This window comes from Sus scrofa, chromosome X, assembly GCF_000003025.6.
Source record: "Sus scrofa isolate TJ Tabasco breed Duroc chromosome X, Sscrofa11.1, whole genome shotgun sequence".
In the NCBI taxonomy this organism is placed as follows: Eukaryota; Metazoa; Chordata; class Mammalia; order Artiodactyla; family Suidae; genus Sus; species Sus scrofa.
In genome coordinates, this window is record NC_010461.5 from 122,664,101 (window position 1) to 122,681,187 (window position 17,087).

At 53.5% G+C, this 17,087-nt stretch overlaps 1 long non-coding RNA gene across 2 annotated transcripts; it reads right to left on the reverse strand.

The window, feature by feature from the left end:
- Nucleotides 456-16,452, reverse strand: LOC110257769. Of its 2 annotated transcripts, none has more exons than XR_002340736.1 (3): nt 15,768-16,452; nt 12,705-12,792; nt 456-1,593 (listed from the first exon to the last, which is right to left on the reverse strand). It is a non-coding gene; the product is annotated as an uncharacterized LOC110257769 (long non-coding RNA). The 2 variants fall into 2 exon arrangements; XR_002340735.1 differs by lacking the exon at nt 456-1,593 and adding an exon at nt 2,463-3,390 and having other exon boundaries at nt 15,768-16,451.

The window sequence follows — 17,087 nt, forward strand, 5'->3', positions numbered from 1 at the left end:
CTCGGGGTGCCCCGTGGCACACAAACATGTGAACAACTGTGGCCTGTACTGTTTATTACAAGGAAATATATATATTTTTTTCTTTTTAGGGCCATAACTGCGGCATATAGAAGTTCCCAGCCTAGGAGTCAAATCGGAGCTGTAGCTGCCAGCCTACAACACAGCCATAGCAACGTAGGATCTGAAGCCGTGTCTGCAACCAGCTCACAGCAATGCCAGATCCTTAACCCACTGAGCAAGGCCAGGGATTGAACCTGAGTCCTCACAGATACTAGTCGGATTCGTTACTGCTGAGCCACGACAGGAACACCCACCAAGGAAACATTTAAGCATCGACTCCCTCCTTCTACAAACCTGGAGTGCCTCTGCTGTGCCAGGGATGTGGTGGGGGCTGGGGGCTGGGTACCAGGACTGGTATCTAGACTCAAAGAGAGTCTCATCTTCTGGGACTTCTTGGCTGCTCTGGCCTGTTGCTCTTCTTCTGAGAGGGTCTCTTCCACAGGCTTCTGGAATGCCACCTCTCCTGGCTTTCCTCTGACCTCAGTCCACTCCAAGTCTCCTGTACAAAATTCTTCATCCCTCAGGGCTCTGTTTTGGGTTCCTGAGCCTTTCTTGGCTCACACTTCCTTTCCACCAAGCCCACCCACACTGGGACTTGAATTACCCAAAACCAGGCGAGCCCTGGACAGTGGGAGTCAAAAAATAAAGGGGGGGTTTCAAGGAGGATGGTATGTACGTCAGGCAGATTAAAGATCAGAAGTTGACCAAGGGATTTGGTGACAAAGGAGGACCTTGGTGACCTTAACAGAAATTGTTTGGGGACATGATAGGGTTAGACGGAAACCAGTTGGGAGTGAGCCGAGGCGTGAATGGGGCCCCAGTGAATCCTGGGTTCTCATGCTTCAGGGCTTCCATGGACATGGTTCCCGTTGCTGGAAACCCTTTCTCTGTCCTCCTTGCCTAGGTCATTTCTATCTAGCGCAGCATCTCCAAGTGACCATCGCATCCAGAAGGAAGCCTTTTCGTGCCCCCGACTCAGACACCTTCTCCCAGGCTGTTCTTTCGTCTTTACCGTCAGAGTCTTTCCTACAAACTCTTCATTTCTTTGAGGGACTGCAGAATCAGAACCTGGCTCCCCCACTGGACTGGAAGCTCGTGAGGACAGGTTCTGATCTTTGTTCGCCACTGCGTCCCAGCGTCTAACCCCGTGCCTGATGCAGAGTGGGGCTCGATGAATCTTTGTTGCATGGATGATGGGGGTGGGGTGCTTTAGAGACCCCCCCATGAGAACAACCTAAGGGGCGGTGGCCGGATCACGTGATGACCGCGGAAGGAATTTCAGAGATTGAGGACATTTGGGTCGTGACTGTGGGAGGGGTAGCTGAGGAGGGGTAGAGGGAGGGTCACTGGTGATGAGAAGAAGAGCCCATCGCTCCTTGAAAGTCTTCGCGGTCACATGTGGTGACAGACAGACACACAGGTGCCTAGAGGACTCCGGTTTGTCCTGACTGCTTTCCTCTGTTTTACCCCCAACTCTTCTTCCCAGCGGTGGCCGGGGGCTTCGGGCCCACCACCAGGCACTTGGTTGTGGACCTACCAGAGGTGACAGAACACAGAGGTGGCAGCTTTCATAGATTTCCCCACAAACTCTTGGCTGACTTAAGCAGCTAAATGTACTTAGCTTCTCAGACCCCCGGAGCCCCCTGACTGGCTCGCTGTACCAGCGCTTCATGGGAAGAGCCCAGTAGCTCTGGCTCTGATCCGCCACCTCTCCCTTCCAGACCTTCACTTCCCAGCACCCCTGTCGCCTCGTGAGGGCTAATTTCCCATCGTGGCTGTGCTTCCCTGACTCATCCGGGACTGGTAGGTACAGTATGGCGGCTGGGTTGTCCTCCTGGACATTGAAGTCACCCAAGACGATGGTCTGGCTTTGGGGGAGGAGGAAGACCAGGATCCTGCAGGCTGAGTCTCCAGGGACAGGAGCAGGAGGCCATTCGATGGCAGCAACCAGGAGTGAAGTAGGTCAGCGGAGCCCAGAGGTTGGAGGGCGGAGCCCAGAGGTTGGAGGGCGGGGCCCAGAGGTTGGAGGGCGGGGCCCAGAGGTTGGAGGGCGGGCCCAGAGGTTGGAGGGCGGAGCCCAGAGGTTGGAGGGTAGCTCAAGAGGAGGAGCTTTGAGAAGAATGCTCACCTCTCTCCTACCTGCTGAGAAGCAGGGCTCAGGAGGAGGAGGTGGGGAGACCCTCCAGCCAGAGAGCCGGGCTGAGGAGTTTGATTTTACAGCTGCAATGGCCGATGGTGCCATATGGTGATAGCCGTGGCCGCTAACCTGTTGCGTGACCTTGGGAAAGGTGTGCCCTCTCCGTCTCGGTTTCCCTGTCTGTTCCAGAAACTCATGGTGGTACCTGCCTCTTAGCGCTGGTGAGGAAATTAAATGAATACATGCCAAGGGCTCAGACCCGTCCTCCCTCGAGCGGGGCTTGATAAGTAAGACACACTCCAGTTTTTTTTTGTTTTTTTTTTTTAATTTCCTTTGGCCCGCATCAAAATTCGGAGGGATCCGTAGGTGGGGATTTTTACCCCCCGTTGAGGAATGTGAAGCTCAGGGAGGTGAAGGGACTTTACCGAGACGGGTGTCTGAGTGGTGGCGCGAACGGCTCAAATGAGAAGCAGCATCAAATCCCACCCTGGCAGCGCCCACGATTACAGCTGCCCTGCCTAATGGTGGCCCAGGCTGATCCCCGTCAGCCCCTTCAAGCTGTGGTCCAAGCTCGCAGCATCTGTTTCCGAGTCCCGCCCCTGGCTGGTCCTGAGAGCAGAGGCTGGGGGAAGATTTAATCCGCCCCGGGTCTGACCCGCTACCCCCACCGAGTTCCTGCTGAGCCTAATGTGCAGACCAACGAGTGATCTGATTAGCCCGGCGCCTCCTGCTCTGCTCAGCCCCCTGCGGCGCTAATAGAGGGGGAGGGAGATTGAATTAGCAACGAGGCTGAGGTGGTGGAGCTGCTGAAACGCGTTTACAAATGGATTTTTAATATAAAAAATAAGGGCAAGTGGCCCTGGCAATTAGGCTATAATGAAGGCCTTTGTAGCTGGAGCTGCTGATACGAGGGGCATAAATTGAAGAATGAGAAACTTCCAAACCAACAGACTCTGAGAGCAAATATCTGGAGACATCCATACAACCAGTAACGATGGACTTTCCATCGTCATTGGCTGTGGTGACCAACTAGGGGAGCAGACAAGTAGGACGTAGAAATGTCCCCAGTATCACGAGGGCACAGGGCAGAACGGGATCCTCTTAGCCAGGGGGGAAGGGCATCAGGCAAGGGGCTCAGGGAGGCTGGTGATGACAGGGTGGTAACGTGCCGTGGAAACCAACCTGCAGCCAATCTGACAAAGGCAGTACAACTGTTCAGGACTCTGAACTGTCACCTGGCTGCATTTTTAAATAACAGCTTCTGAGCTACAATTCGCACGCCGCAAAATTCACTTTTAAAGACCACAATCTGGCGAGTTCCCTGGTGGCCTAGCAGTTAAGGACCTGGCATTTTCACTGCTGTGGCACAGGTTCAGTCACTGGCCTGGGAACTTCAACATGCTGTGGGTGTGGCCAGAAAAGGGTACAACCCAGTACACTTTTTTCAGGCATATTCATAGTTGTGCAGTTATCACTGCAATCAATTTTAGAACATTTTATTACCTCCGAAAGAAACCGTTCCCTTTAACGTCCACCCCCATTCCTCCCCACCCCCAGCCATTGGCAACCACAAATCTGCTTTCTACCTCTATGCTTTGCTTATTCTGGATATTTCATATAAATGGAATCTACATTATCTGGCCTTTTGTGTCTGGTTTCTTCTACTTCATATGTTTTCAAGGTTCATCCATGTTGTAGCAGGTGTCACTGCTTTGTTCCTTTTAATGGCTGAGTAATATTCCATTGTATGAAGAGACCACATCTGGTTTCTGCATTGATGAATATCTGGATTGTTTTCATATGGGGAATATTAACTTTTTTGGCTTTTCTAGGGCCACACCCACGGCACATGGAGGTTCCCAAGCTAGGGGTCCAATCAGAGCTGCAGCCACCGGCTACGCCAGAGCCAGAGTAACACAGGATCCGAGCCATGTCTGCAACCTACGCCACAGCCCATGGCAACACCAGATCCTTAACCCACTGAGCGAGGCCAGGGATCGAACCTGTGTCCTCGGGGATGCTAGTTGGGTTGGTTAACTGCTGAGCCACGACGGGAACTCTGGTATGGGCAATGCCATTAATAGCAATCCTAGGCAAACTTGTGTACAGGTTCTTGTGTGGGCATGTGTTCATTCCTCATGGGTCTATAACTAGGAGTGGTATTGCTGGTTGTATGGTGTGTTTAACTTTTTAAGGAGCTACCAAATTCTTTTCCGCAGTGGCTGCACCATTTTACTTTCCTACCAGCAATGTCCAGGAGTTCTGATTTCTCTGTTCTTTATCAGCACGTGTTATTTTCCAGTTTTTAAAATCATAGCCTTCATGGTGGGGGTGAGGTGGGATCTCAGTGTGGTTTCACTTTGCAGCTTCCTCATGACTAATTCTGTTGAGCATGTTTTCATGTGCTTCTTGGCCATCTGGGTATCTTCTTTGGAGAAATGTCTCTTTAGATCTATGGCCCCCCACCTTTTTTTCCTCTTTTTATGGCCACACCTGTGGCATATGGAAGCTCCCAGGCTAGCGGTTGAATCAGAGCTGCATCTGCTACCTATGCTGCAGCTTGAGGCAACACAGGATCCTTAAGCCACCAAGTCAGGCCAGGGATCAAACCCACATCCTCACAGAGACAACACTGGGTCCTTACCCCCCTGAGCCACAACGGAAACTCCTGCCCAGTTTTTAACTGGGTGATTTGTCTTTTTATGGCTGAGCTGTAAGTGTTCTTTATATATTCTGGATACTAGACTCTAATCAAATATATGATTTGCAATTTTTTTCTCCCAGTCTGTGGGCTATCTTCTGTAATTTTGATGAAGTCCAACTAATTTCTTTTTTCTTTTGTTGCTTGCGCTTTTGACGTCATTTCACTGCTTCTCAAGGCAGTAGTTCTTGATCTTTGCCCTCTGAGCACCGCAGCCCTATGTGCAACCATTCTCTTGCAGATCCTTGGTTCCAAGCAGAGAAATGCAAAACTTACTTTTTCTGAGCACACAGATAATGCTTACAGGTATTCTGTTGTGCTATTACTAATCTATGGGAGGTTGTGAGGCCAGACAAAATTACAGTGATGAAGGGAGGCTGTAGCAAATTTGTTGCCATAGCTATGCAACACAAATACACTCAACTATTTTCATTAGTAATTGAAGTTTGTAATGATACTGCAGGAGCCGCGTGCCCTTTGCAGTGACTGAACAGTGAAAAGAGGGCATTTTCAAATGACTCGGCTATCAACAGCAGTGTATATATATATATGGTTATTCTGACAAAAGCACTAAAAGCAAAATTCACATTGGTGATGACAACAACTGGTCTGAACACTCTGGATCCCATCAAGACCAGTCCCAGACTGAGAACCACCCATCCCTCTGTATTCCTCTATGTTTTTGCTCCGTGTCTTTGAGACTCTTGCCCATGTCGTCTTGACATGCTCAAATCCTCAACCTTTAAAGCCCAGCTCACCTCCATGAAGCTCTCCCTGATTGCCCCCCACCTTTAATTCTCAGAAGTAGCCAACTGCAGGTGGACTGGTGACTTGAGGAAAAGCCAGGGTTCAGGATGCGGAGGTGGAGAGAGCCAGGCAGAAGAATTTAACTCTATAGACTGGGAGTGGCCCAGTGGTGTCAAGCTTAGCCCACTAATGTGTTGGCTGACCTTGGGAAAATTGCCTTCTCTCTCAGTGTCCCTGTCTGTTCAATGAGCTTATGATAGTACCTACTTCATAGCGCCGTTAAGGAAATTAAATTGGTTGATACCTGCAAGGGACAAAGAATGGGAGTCCCTTAGGGCAGTACTTGACAAGACATACACACTTACAAAAGGTTTTCTTTCTTTCTCAATTTCATTTGGTTAAAGATCTCAGGCTCCTGACCTAAGAAACCCAGGGATAGGACTCATGAGCCTCAGGTTCCACCCAAAAAGGACTTCTCATAGATGCTGTGATCTGTACAGAGCAGATTGGGATATGGTAGGTCACAGAGGCTCGAGGAGTGATGCAGTGTCTAGTAATGCTTGAATTTAAAACGTGGGGCAGACATAATTTTTATAATCTACCGATGAACTATTAGAATTAATGAGCAAAGTCATTTAATATACTAGCGACAAATAGAAAAAAAATGTTAATGATACCATTTATAGTAGCATCAGAAACCCATCCATTACACAGGATTTAATATAGCAAAAGATGTGCAAGATTGCTACACTGAATATGACAGAACATTGCGGATGAATTAAAGACAATCTAGAGAAATAGAGATATGTATCACGTTCATGGATTGGAAAGTTCAATATTGTTAAGGTGGTAATTCTCCCCAAATTGATCTATGCACCAATGTGATGCCAATAAAAATCACAGTAGGGTGTGGGTGTGTGTTTGTGTGTCTGTGAATTGACAATCTGATTATCAAATGTAGATGGAGATGCAAAGGGCTGAGCATAGCCAAGATAGTCCTGAAGAAGAACAAAGCCAAAGGCGGTTACATCGTATAGCAGGATCTGTAAAGCCACAGTAATTATGTTGATGTGTTATTGGCACAGGGATATGAAAAAAAAAAAAAACAAAAAACCCTGAGCAATGGAATAGACTAGAGAGTCTATAAATTGACCTGACACATGTCACTTGATTTATGTCAAAGATGATACTGAAGTTCAGCGGAGAAAGGATGGCCTTTTTGGAAAATGGCCATCTGGATATCCACATGGGGAAAAAATGTATTTGGACCCCACCTCGCGCCATATGCAAAAATTGATTCCAGGTGTATTAATATCCAAACGTGAAAGGTAAATCAATATCTCTTATAGAAGACAGAATAATATCTGCATGACTTTAGGGTAGATAAAGATTTTTAGCTAGGGCATAAGAGACACTAACTCCAGTGGAAAAAAAAAATCAATAAAATGGACTACATTAAAATCAATAATTTCTGTTAATTAAAAGACATAATAAAGAGAAGATGCAATTGAAAATGCATGCCGCAGAGTGGGAGACACTTGGATGTGGTAAAGGAGGCATGTTAAAAAAAAGTATAATTAAGGTCTGCAAATAATGAGGGAAAGAAAACCCAGTAGAAAACTGAGCAGAAGACTAAAAGCGATACTTCACAAAGATGACACCGGAAGGCCGATAAATACAGGAAATGCGCTCATCTTGACTAATCCTCAGAAAAACGCAAATTTAAACACCTAAGCAACATGGATGGAACTAGAAAAATATCACATCACTTATATGTGGAATCTAAATTACAACACAAATGAACTTATCTATGAAACAGACTCAGACATAGAGAACAGACTTGTGGTTGCCAAGGGGGAGAGGGAAGGATTGGGGGTTTGGGATTAGCAAACGAGTCTACATAGAATGGACAATGAGGTCCTACTGTCTAGTCAATATCCTGTGATATTCAATGTATTCGATATCCTGAATCGCTTTGATGCACAGCAGAAATTAACACAAGGTTGTACATCGACTTATACTTTCGTAGAAAAACCCAACTATGTGACGCCACCCCATACCCAGCACAGTGAAGCAAATGAAGAAGAGCAACGATGCGGGTCTTGATGAGTATGCGTTGTTGGTGGGACACTGCTTGGTTCCCCTGCCGTTACCAACCTGTCTCTTCCCCAGAAACAAAACGCCACCCTCACAACAGGAGTCAGCTATCTCGCAGGCCACCGAGTGGGCCTCAGGGCCTCAGTTGCCAGGCCAGACGCCAAGTGGCGCAGGAGGGCAGGGTCTTTGGAGACACTTTAGGGATTTTGCGCGGCACAGGCTTCCCAGCCACTGAATGTGGGCAGTCAGCCTGCCGTTGTCCCCAGGCCATCAGGACGCTGCAGGAAGGCTGGCTCTCACCAGAGGTACTCGGCAACACCTGCAACACCACCCCGCATCTGGAGGAACACCGGGTCATCCAGGACACCGTTGGAGGTGTCGACCGTCGTCTCAGGGTCCCCAGTCCCAGGGCCTGTGTCCCAGGCCAGACATCCAAGCGGGAAACTGGGCAGACTGGTTTTACCAGGCTCACCACTCTGCACAGCTGCCTCCACTGACCTTGCTGGAGACTCGAGAGTGGGTTTCGGAGCTCGTTTCCAATGAGAGAAGTCACCCTCTGCCTGTAGCTTACTCCTTGTCGCTGTGTGGGCCCTGACTTGCTTAGAACCGGCCTATACCCCATGTCCTTACAAGCAGCTTCCACAAGCAGCGGCAGCGGCCCAGGCTCCCTGGGCAGAAGGCCCTGGTGCAAGAGGGAGTGTCCAGTCTGGCTCGGTGGGCCTCCCGTGCAGCTCTAGCACTGTCGGGGGAACAGACACTTGACGCGACTCGACAGCCCACCTTCTTCCCAGTCCGCCCCATCCTCACACCACGTGGCCCCACGGCAGGCCCGTTGATAACCTCCCCATCCTTCTCAGCTCTGAAGCGAGGCACTGCTCCTGGGCTCTGCCCTGGAGCTGAAGCTGTTTGTTTATGAAGTCACCCCAGGAGAAGCTATCAAGTGATAAGAGGAGAGGGCTGGGAGCGAAACACGAACCCTCGACGGCCCTGCACGGGAAGGCAGGCCCACCCAGGAGACCGAGGAGGAGCCAGAGAGGGGAGGAGGCGAATCAGGAGCACGCGAGGGCCATGGCGCTAAGGGATGGGCGTTTCCAGAAGAGTCTTCAGCTGTGTCAAGTGTTGCTGTGAGAGAGGAAGATGAGCACGAGCGCACCCCTTGGGTTTGGCCAGATGGAGCTCACTGGAGACTGGTTCCGTCGGGGCGGTGGGCTTGTCGGCCAGATGGAGAGATTTGGGGAGGAGCAGAAGCGGAGCAAAGGGGCACAGGCTCGTCTTTGGAGGGGCATGTGGCGTCAAGGGACAAGGTTGTCGTGCGCTCCTGGGCGGAGGCCGGGGCCGTGACTCGCCCCCAGGCAGCCATCCATGCGTTGGCTCACTTCATCCCCACTCCAGCCCTCTGAGGTCGGTGTCTGTTATTCTCAGCCCAAGGTCACAGCCGAGGAAGTCCAGGCTCGGACCTACCCCGGGTGGCCTGGCTCATCGGTGGCAGAGCTGCTTCTGAGCCATGCAGGTGACCCCAGAACCCGTGCTCTTAGGCAGCCCATGACACTGCCTCTCAGAGAAGAAAGGGGGAGGCTGGAGATCATGGGATCCAGAGCCCAGGGGACGGGCCGCCTGGAAGGGAGGGAGGAGCTCTCCCTAAGGGAGCTCTGGGGGATGGAGAGGCTGGCCGCAAGGCATGGTGGGACTTCTCCCATTTAGGCCTTAATTGGGGGCATGGGGGGGGGATTAAGAAATTTTTTTTTAGGGCTGCACTTGCAGCATATGAAGGTTCCCAGGCTAGGGGTCAAATCAGAGTTGTACCTGCCGGCCTACACCACAGCCACAGCCACGCAGGATCTGAGCCACATCTGTGACCTACACCACCACAGCTCACCGCAACACTGGATCCTTAACCCATGGAGTGAGGCCAGGGATCGAACCTGAGTCCTATGGATACTAGCGGGGCTCGTTAACCGCCGAGCCACGACAGGAGCTCCCCATTTGCTCTGGGTTATACACAAGGAAGCCAAGGGAGAGGGAGGTTAAGTGACTGCCTAATGACAGGCAGCGAGGGAGCGGCCAAGTCTGAATTCAAGCCTAGGTCTGTTTGACGGCACAGGTGAGTGGGAGGACCCTGGCACGTTGCCCTCAGCGCCCATTTAGGCTCAGGCTCTGTCATCTGTCTTATGACCCATGCAGCAGACTCACAGGTGTCCCCCACCCTCCCTGGCTTTCCGGCCTGGGGCCACCTTACCTTACGCAGCCAGATCCACCCTGCCCCGGGCCTCCTCCTTGTACTGATCCAACAGCCACGGGGCTGCCTTCTTTGTGTCGGGCACCGCGCTGGGGGCTGGGCATCCCAAGGTGACCAAGACAGACGAGATCCCCACCCCCAGGACACCCGCGGTCTCCAGGCGGCTGAGGGCTGCGACGCAAACGCACCAGGAGGCTCAAGACTGGGGCCCATCCTGGAGACGTGGCCGGGAGGGTCAGGGCCGGCGCCTCCTGAGGCCCGGATGTTCGAGCAGAGTCCTGGGTGACATGAGATCCAGTCACCCAGGCGTGGGAGGCTCCGTGGAAGTGTTTCAGGCCCAGGAAACAGCCAGCACACAGGGGCTGAGGCGAGGCTCACCTGCCCCTGAGGCTCACATGCCAGAGCGGGGCTCAGGTGGGGGGCTTGGGTCACTTGCAGGGCTTTTTTCCTTTGTCTTTTTAGGGCCGCACCCGAGGCATATGGAGGTTCCCAGGCTAGGGGTCAAATTGGAGCTTCAGCTGCCGGCCTACACCACAGCCACAGCCACGCGGGATCCTTAACCCACTGTGTGAGGCCAGGGATCGAACCTGCAACCTCATGGTTCCTAGTTGGATTCGTTTCCACTGTGCCACGATGGGAACTCCTCTTTCTTCTTGTTTTACTTATTGATTTTGCTTTTTAGGGCTGCCCCTGTACATATAGATGTTCCCAGGCTAGGAGTCGAATTGTAGCTAAAGCTGACAATCTATACCACAGCCACAGCCACGTGGGATGAGAGCTGGATCTTTGACCTACACCGAAGCTCACTGCAACGTCAGATCCTCGATCCACTGAGTGGGGCTAGGGATCAAACCTGCATCCTCATGGATATTAGTCAGGTTCATTACCGCTGAGCCACAAGAGGAACTCATTTTTCTTGCTGAGCCCACAGTATACAGAAGTTCCTGGGCCAGGGATTGAACCTGTACTACAGCAGTGACAATGCCAGATTCTTAACTGCTCAGCCACCAGGGAACTCCCAACTGCCATGAACTCTTTTTTTTTTTTTTTTTTCCATGTTAGGGCTGCACCTGCAGCATATGAAAGTTCCCAGGCTAGAGGCTGAATCAGAGCTGCAGCTGCCGGCCTTATGCCACAGCCACAGCAAGGCCAGATCCAAGCTGCACCTATGACCTATGTTGCAGCTTGCGGCAACGCCGGACCCTTAACCCACTGAGCAAGGCCAGGCATTGAACCCGCATCATCACAGACGCTATATCAAATTCTTGACTCACCGAGACACAACGGGAACTCCACCCCATGAACTCTTAAAAGCAGAGAATTTTCTCTGGCTGGAGTTGAAAAAGATGCAGCAGAAGGTGAGGTCACAGTGGTTCAAAGCATGAGCAGCACTGGCTGGGCCACTGCTGTCTCTGAGACATAGGGACCACGTTTAAGATAAAGGTGGCAGCTCATGCTGCTATAGCCATCGCACGGCCACATACACACCTGTCAGACCAGCACACTGTAGACCGTAAACTTACACCACGTTACATGTTGATTATATCTCAACCCCCCTGCCCCCAAATCCAAACCAACAGAGAGGCCTCTAGGAGCTAAGGGCGGTCCCCAGCCGCAGCCAGCAAGGAAAGGTGAACCCCAGTCCCACCGTGGCCAAGAGTGGATGGCCTAGGACCTGCAGAAGCATGGAAACGCATTCTTCCCAGAGCCTCCTGCGTGAGCCTGGCTGGCAGTCCTGGGGACACCTTCATCAGGGCGATGTAAGATTTGATTTTGGTTTGCAAAGCCCCCACGGCCTTCTCTTCCCCGAGCCCTGGATTCCCTACTCAAGAACACTTGGGCTGCCTGATCATGTGGGGGCATATTTTTCTGTGGCCAGAAAGCCTCTAGCAGGTGGAGTCCTGCAGGGCGCTGATGGTCTTCCCCGGTGCCGCGGCCACCGAGGGGACCGAGATGCATCCTCCAGATAGAGAGCTGCGTAGCGTCTGGGGCTCCATGAGGCTGCCGCCTGGCCCCTGCCCGTTCTGGTGCCAGTACAGGTTTGAAGGCCGGAGGAGGGCCTTCTGGATGCCCCTGTTCCAGGCATGCCTGTGATGCTCTAATGATAAGTAAAAGCCCTTGTCCTGGGGTGGGTGGCTCTTGGGCCAGACAAGGAGGCGCAGCAGCTCCGGTGCCACCTTGCCCCATCACAGGGGACAGCCGGGAGGAGCAAGGATGGCGGTGCAGCCCGCACTCCTCGCTACCTTTTCGAGGGCCCTGCCCCCATGCAAGCACAGGCTGGGAGTGGACACAGAGCCACAGAGGGCAGCAGTCCCATGTCCCCGGCGTTTGCAAGCTTCCTCCAGGAATAAGGAATGGCGCCCTCGCATCCCTCCTCAGACCTTCTGCCGCCCGCTGACCGGGCACAGCCCTCGCCCAGATCACCTCTCACGGCAGGGGGTCTGTGGGCAGCAGCACCACCCAAAGCACCCCCTGGGTCCCAGGACTCCTGCTGCTCTTTCGTCTAGAGGCAAAGGACATCCCCAGACTGACTCCGTCCCCCATGGTGCTCGATCCTGATGTCACTTTAGAATCTCCTGTCATCAGCTCTACCACCTACTGCTGCTCTCTGTGGCAGCCACCTCCAGACTTCTGGACCGTTCCCCTCCATTCCTCGGAAACCAGAGTTCCTGGCTCGCTGTCACGCCCTCTAATACTATTCTTGGTGATTCTAATAGGAAACCTACCTGCTTCTTCCAACACTGTAGTGTCCCCTTTCCTTGAACTTCTCTGACCAGATGCTCTCTCTCCAAATGACCTTGTCTCCACCAGGATCTGTTCGGGAGACAAAAACATGCCAGACATTAGAACTGAGAACTGTGATCTAGGATGAGGCTGCGAAGTGGGAAACCGAAAGGCTGAAAAGGGAACACTGAGGCATCGAGGAAGTGACTGCGAGAAGCGGCTCCCCCCCTGCGCTGAGGGAACAGGGAACAGTGTGGCAACCTGAAATTTACAAGAGGGGCCCTGTGAACCTGGCCCAGGACTTCTGGGGACACGGTGCAGATGGCTGGTGCCCGTGAGGTTGGGACTCGGACCTCGGCGGTGGGTGCAGGCTCATGCTGGTTCAGAGGAGGGGGCCAGATGTGTGTGTGTGTGTGTGTGTGTGTGTGTGTGTGTGTGTGTGTGTCTGGCTGTGGCAAGGTTGCCGGAACATCACGCTCTGCTGCCTTTTCTCCTACTGGCCGCTCCTCCGTTTCCGCGGCTTATCATCTTCTCCATGTCGTAACGGTACAGTGACCCAGAGCGCACAGCAGGAGCTTCTCTTTTCTATCTCTGCTCATACCTTGCTGTTCTCACCTCGTCTCATGGCCTTAAATACAATCAATAGTCCATTGACTCCTGAATTTCTACTCCAACCTAGTCCAGAGTCTTTTAGCTTACCGCCCACTCAACATCTCCACTCGGATGGAAGGGGCTGCCCAGACATCAACTCGGCCAGCACCTTGATCTTGGACTCCCAGCCTCCAGAACTCTAAGAACTAAGCTTCTGCTGTGTATGAGCCCCCGGCCTATGGTATTATAGCAGCGCGAATAGACCAAGACACCCATTAATGAAAACACTACCATTTGTCTGTGTTCAACTCTGTTCCAACCACCCAGCTCCTTGCTGTTCCCTGGTAGGATTTTTGCACGGGCTGCTCCCTTTGCACTGAATGCTCTTTACAATCTCAGGGCTCTCTCTGGTAGTTCCTTTAGGGTATCACTCAAATGTCACCTCAGTGGGGTCTTTCCCAATGACCCTATTAAAATGACAACCTCCCGAATCTCCCCTCCCCTGCTTTGTTTCCTCCATAGTAACTGCTGCCGTCTGACCTCAGTAGGTTTCATTTATCCCATTGCCTGTCTCTCTGGGCGAGAGAGAAGCTTAATGAGGGCAGAGGTCCCTGTCTCGTGTTCACAATGGTACATCCTGAGTAACTAGAACACTGCCGAGCTTAGCAGATGTTGCTGAATGAAGGAATGGCAAATGGGCATGCTCTGCTCTGCCCTGCCCCGAGGGGGCAGCGTGTTGCCAGGGGTCTTCCTGCTAGGGAGGGACCCTCGGGCTTTGGGGAAGCACGAGCTGCCGTTGCGCACTGTTGTCGGGGGAGGAAGCAATGAGCCACTGCAGGTTAACTTGCGCAGTGACACAGGCAGACCAGCTGTGTCGCCCAGGAGATATCGGGGTGGAGGTGTGGTCACAGGGTGCTGGAATTCCATCGTGTGCGCACACGCCTTGCAGTGACCCTGAGACAGGTAATGTTCGCATCCCTGTTTGGTTGAAAACTGAAGCAAAGAGAGGTGAAGTAATTGGCTCAGCATCACCCAGCGAATGAGGGACAGTGTCGGGATTTGAACCCAGGCAGCCCTGGCTCCAGAGCCACACTCTTAGCCACCACGTTATCACCCCCCTCGCTGAGCCTGAGGCTGGGTTTGCGACACATTTCTTGACAGTCAAGAGAGAAGCTCTCTTCTACAAGGTGTAGACTCCTTCTTGCGGTGATCCTGGGTAGCTAATCCAGGTCTCTCCGACTGTATGTCCTTGCTCTGGCCAGGGACCGGGGAGCCTTGCAGGTACTGGATGCCTGCATGTGAATGCGAAAACCTGCGAAGAGAACTTTCCCGAGTGGGGATATAATTCAAGGGCTGGGGTTGGAAGGTGCGTGGGAGACTTCTCCTGGAGACATTTTTCTTTGGAAGGAAGGGTGGCAGCTTGAACAGATAGCAGCCCAGTGCCTAGGATGGAGTGTGTGATTGTGACAAGGACACCCGCCTATTCAAGATGGTGCTGTGACCTGGGGAAGGGCGACGTGTCTGTGACGTCAGGGGTATTGCCTTTGGACTGAGTTCCAGTAGCTGTAGTGGTGGCATCTTGGGGGACAGCAGTGCCCTTAGACGTCCCCAGGGCCATGTTCTCGGTATCAAATGGCCCTGGGTGGCCTGGGAACAACATAGAGTGTTCACTTCCCAGCCTGGATGTATTATCGACTCTTCTGGAAAACAGAACAAGAGCGCCTCCCACACTCTGCCCCTTTGGGGGCTCCCCAGGATGGCTGGGGTCTCGGGCCAGGCACTGGGGTTCGAGCTTCAGACGGGTCCCACAGGGACTGAATGGCCCCATGTTCTCGGACCACAGGTTTCGGGGGCCGTGGAGGCCACTGCTATCCCTTAAAACGGTGGCTTCGGTGAGGGGCTCTGGGTGGCCATTTCGGTTCCTCACAGATTATCTGTGGAGGCTGAATCTCTGGACAAACTGCTCACCTCCCTGCTGCCTCTGACCACGGAGCAGAGAAGGCCCTCTCACCCGTGGGGCCCGGGAGGGGCACTAGCTTCAGGCAGGTCTAGTTTTTGTGAGAAGCCGGCTCAGGGTCCAGGCCCTGAGCTCTGATTCTTTGCGCTGCATGGCCTGTGCTCTGAGGGCGACCCCAGGAATGGAGCAGCGGCCCAGGCACGGAAGGAGCCAGGCCTGAGTCCCCAGTGAGCTGCAGCTGAGGCTCATATAGCCGCCCTCCAGTGTGGCTCAGAGGAGCTGGGAACCTTCTGGTTCGTGCCGCCAGCTTCCCCTCAGCGGTGCCTTCCCACGGCCAAGTTCGCTTCAGCTCAGGCACGGAAGGCCGGCACCTTCCACCCTCCCCCATTTGTGGCCTAGTTCCAGGCTGTTGCCTCCGGCTGACCTGGAACCCTGCTTCCGCACAGGAGGGGCCCTCACAGTCAGCTCAGGCCCAAGGACCCCCCTGCCAGGCCTCCCTAGCCGGTGCTTCACTCACCTGGCTCTGGGAGTTGAGGGGGCCACACCCCCTGAGCCGCAGCGTCGCTCTCCGGCCTCCTCAGCGTGACCCAGGGATGGACAGACAGAGGCCTCGCTCAGCTTTCTCCTCACCCTCTGCTGTTGCAGGCGAGCAGGCCTCACCTCCAGGCACCTGGAGCGGCCTGGTCGGTGGGCGGCTTTATGAGCCTCAGCTGCAGCTCGTTGGGGACTCAGTCCTGGCTCCTTCCGTGCCTGGGCCGCTCCTCCATTCCTGGGGTCGCCCTCAAAGCAGAGCCTGCGGGGGGCTGTCCTAGACCCCAACAGGGACCGGCTGAAGGAAAGGCCACAAAGCCCTGCGCACACGCAGCGACTCAGCCTTTGAGTCGGCTTCCTGAGGCTGCTGCCAGAAAGGTCCACACACTGGGAGGCTTAAGACAAGAACAATTTCTGCTCTCAGTGCTGGAGGCTGCACGTCTGAAGGCGAGGTGTCGGCAGACTCGCTTCCTCGTGGAGTTTCGGGGGGAGAATCTGTTCCTGGCCTCTCTCGGAGCTTCTGGTGTTTGCTGGCAATTGCTGGCATTCCTCGCCTTAGGGCCCCTCTGGCCTCGGCCCCCGTCTCGACGTCACCTTCTCCCCTCCCCCCTCTCCTTTTATAGAGAAAATGGTTATTGGCTTCAGGGCCCGCCCAGAACCAGGATAACCTCACCTTGAGACCCTTAACTGAATTACATCTGCAGCGATCCTTTTTCTGGGCCGCTCCCGCAGCATATGGCGGTTCCCAGGCTAGGGGTCGAATCGGAGCTGTAGCCGCCGGCCTACGCCAGAGCCACAGCAACGCCAGATCCAAGCCGCGTCTGCGACCGACACCACAGCTCACGGCAATGCCGGATCCTTAACCCACTGAGCAAGGGCAGGGACCGAACCCACAACCTCATGGTTCCTAGTCGGGTTCGTTAACCGCTGAGCCACGATGGGAACTCCTGCAGCGATCCTTTTTCTAAAAAGGTCGCGTTCATAGGCTCCAGGGAGACACGTCCTTTGGGATCACCCGTCAATCCACCCCAGGGCTGGATCCCTGAAGATCAGCGCACAGAGGACGGCCTGGCTCCTGCCCACCCCAGAGGCACTGGGGAGCTTGATGCCAGCAGAGTGGACGTGTCACCAGGCTAGGCTTCTGCTGCCACGGTGCTGCTCACATCACCCGGGGCCACGCAGCTCACAGGGCCCGGTCGCCGGCCCTAGGACCCACCTGGCCCATCAGGCCAGCAGTGCTGGGTGGGGCAGGGGTGATTACGTATCCAAGTTCTTGCTGTTGCCTCTCAGGAACCAGAGCAAGTTA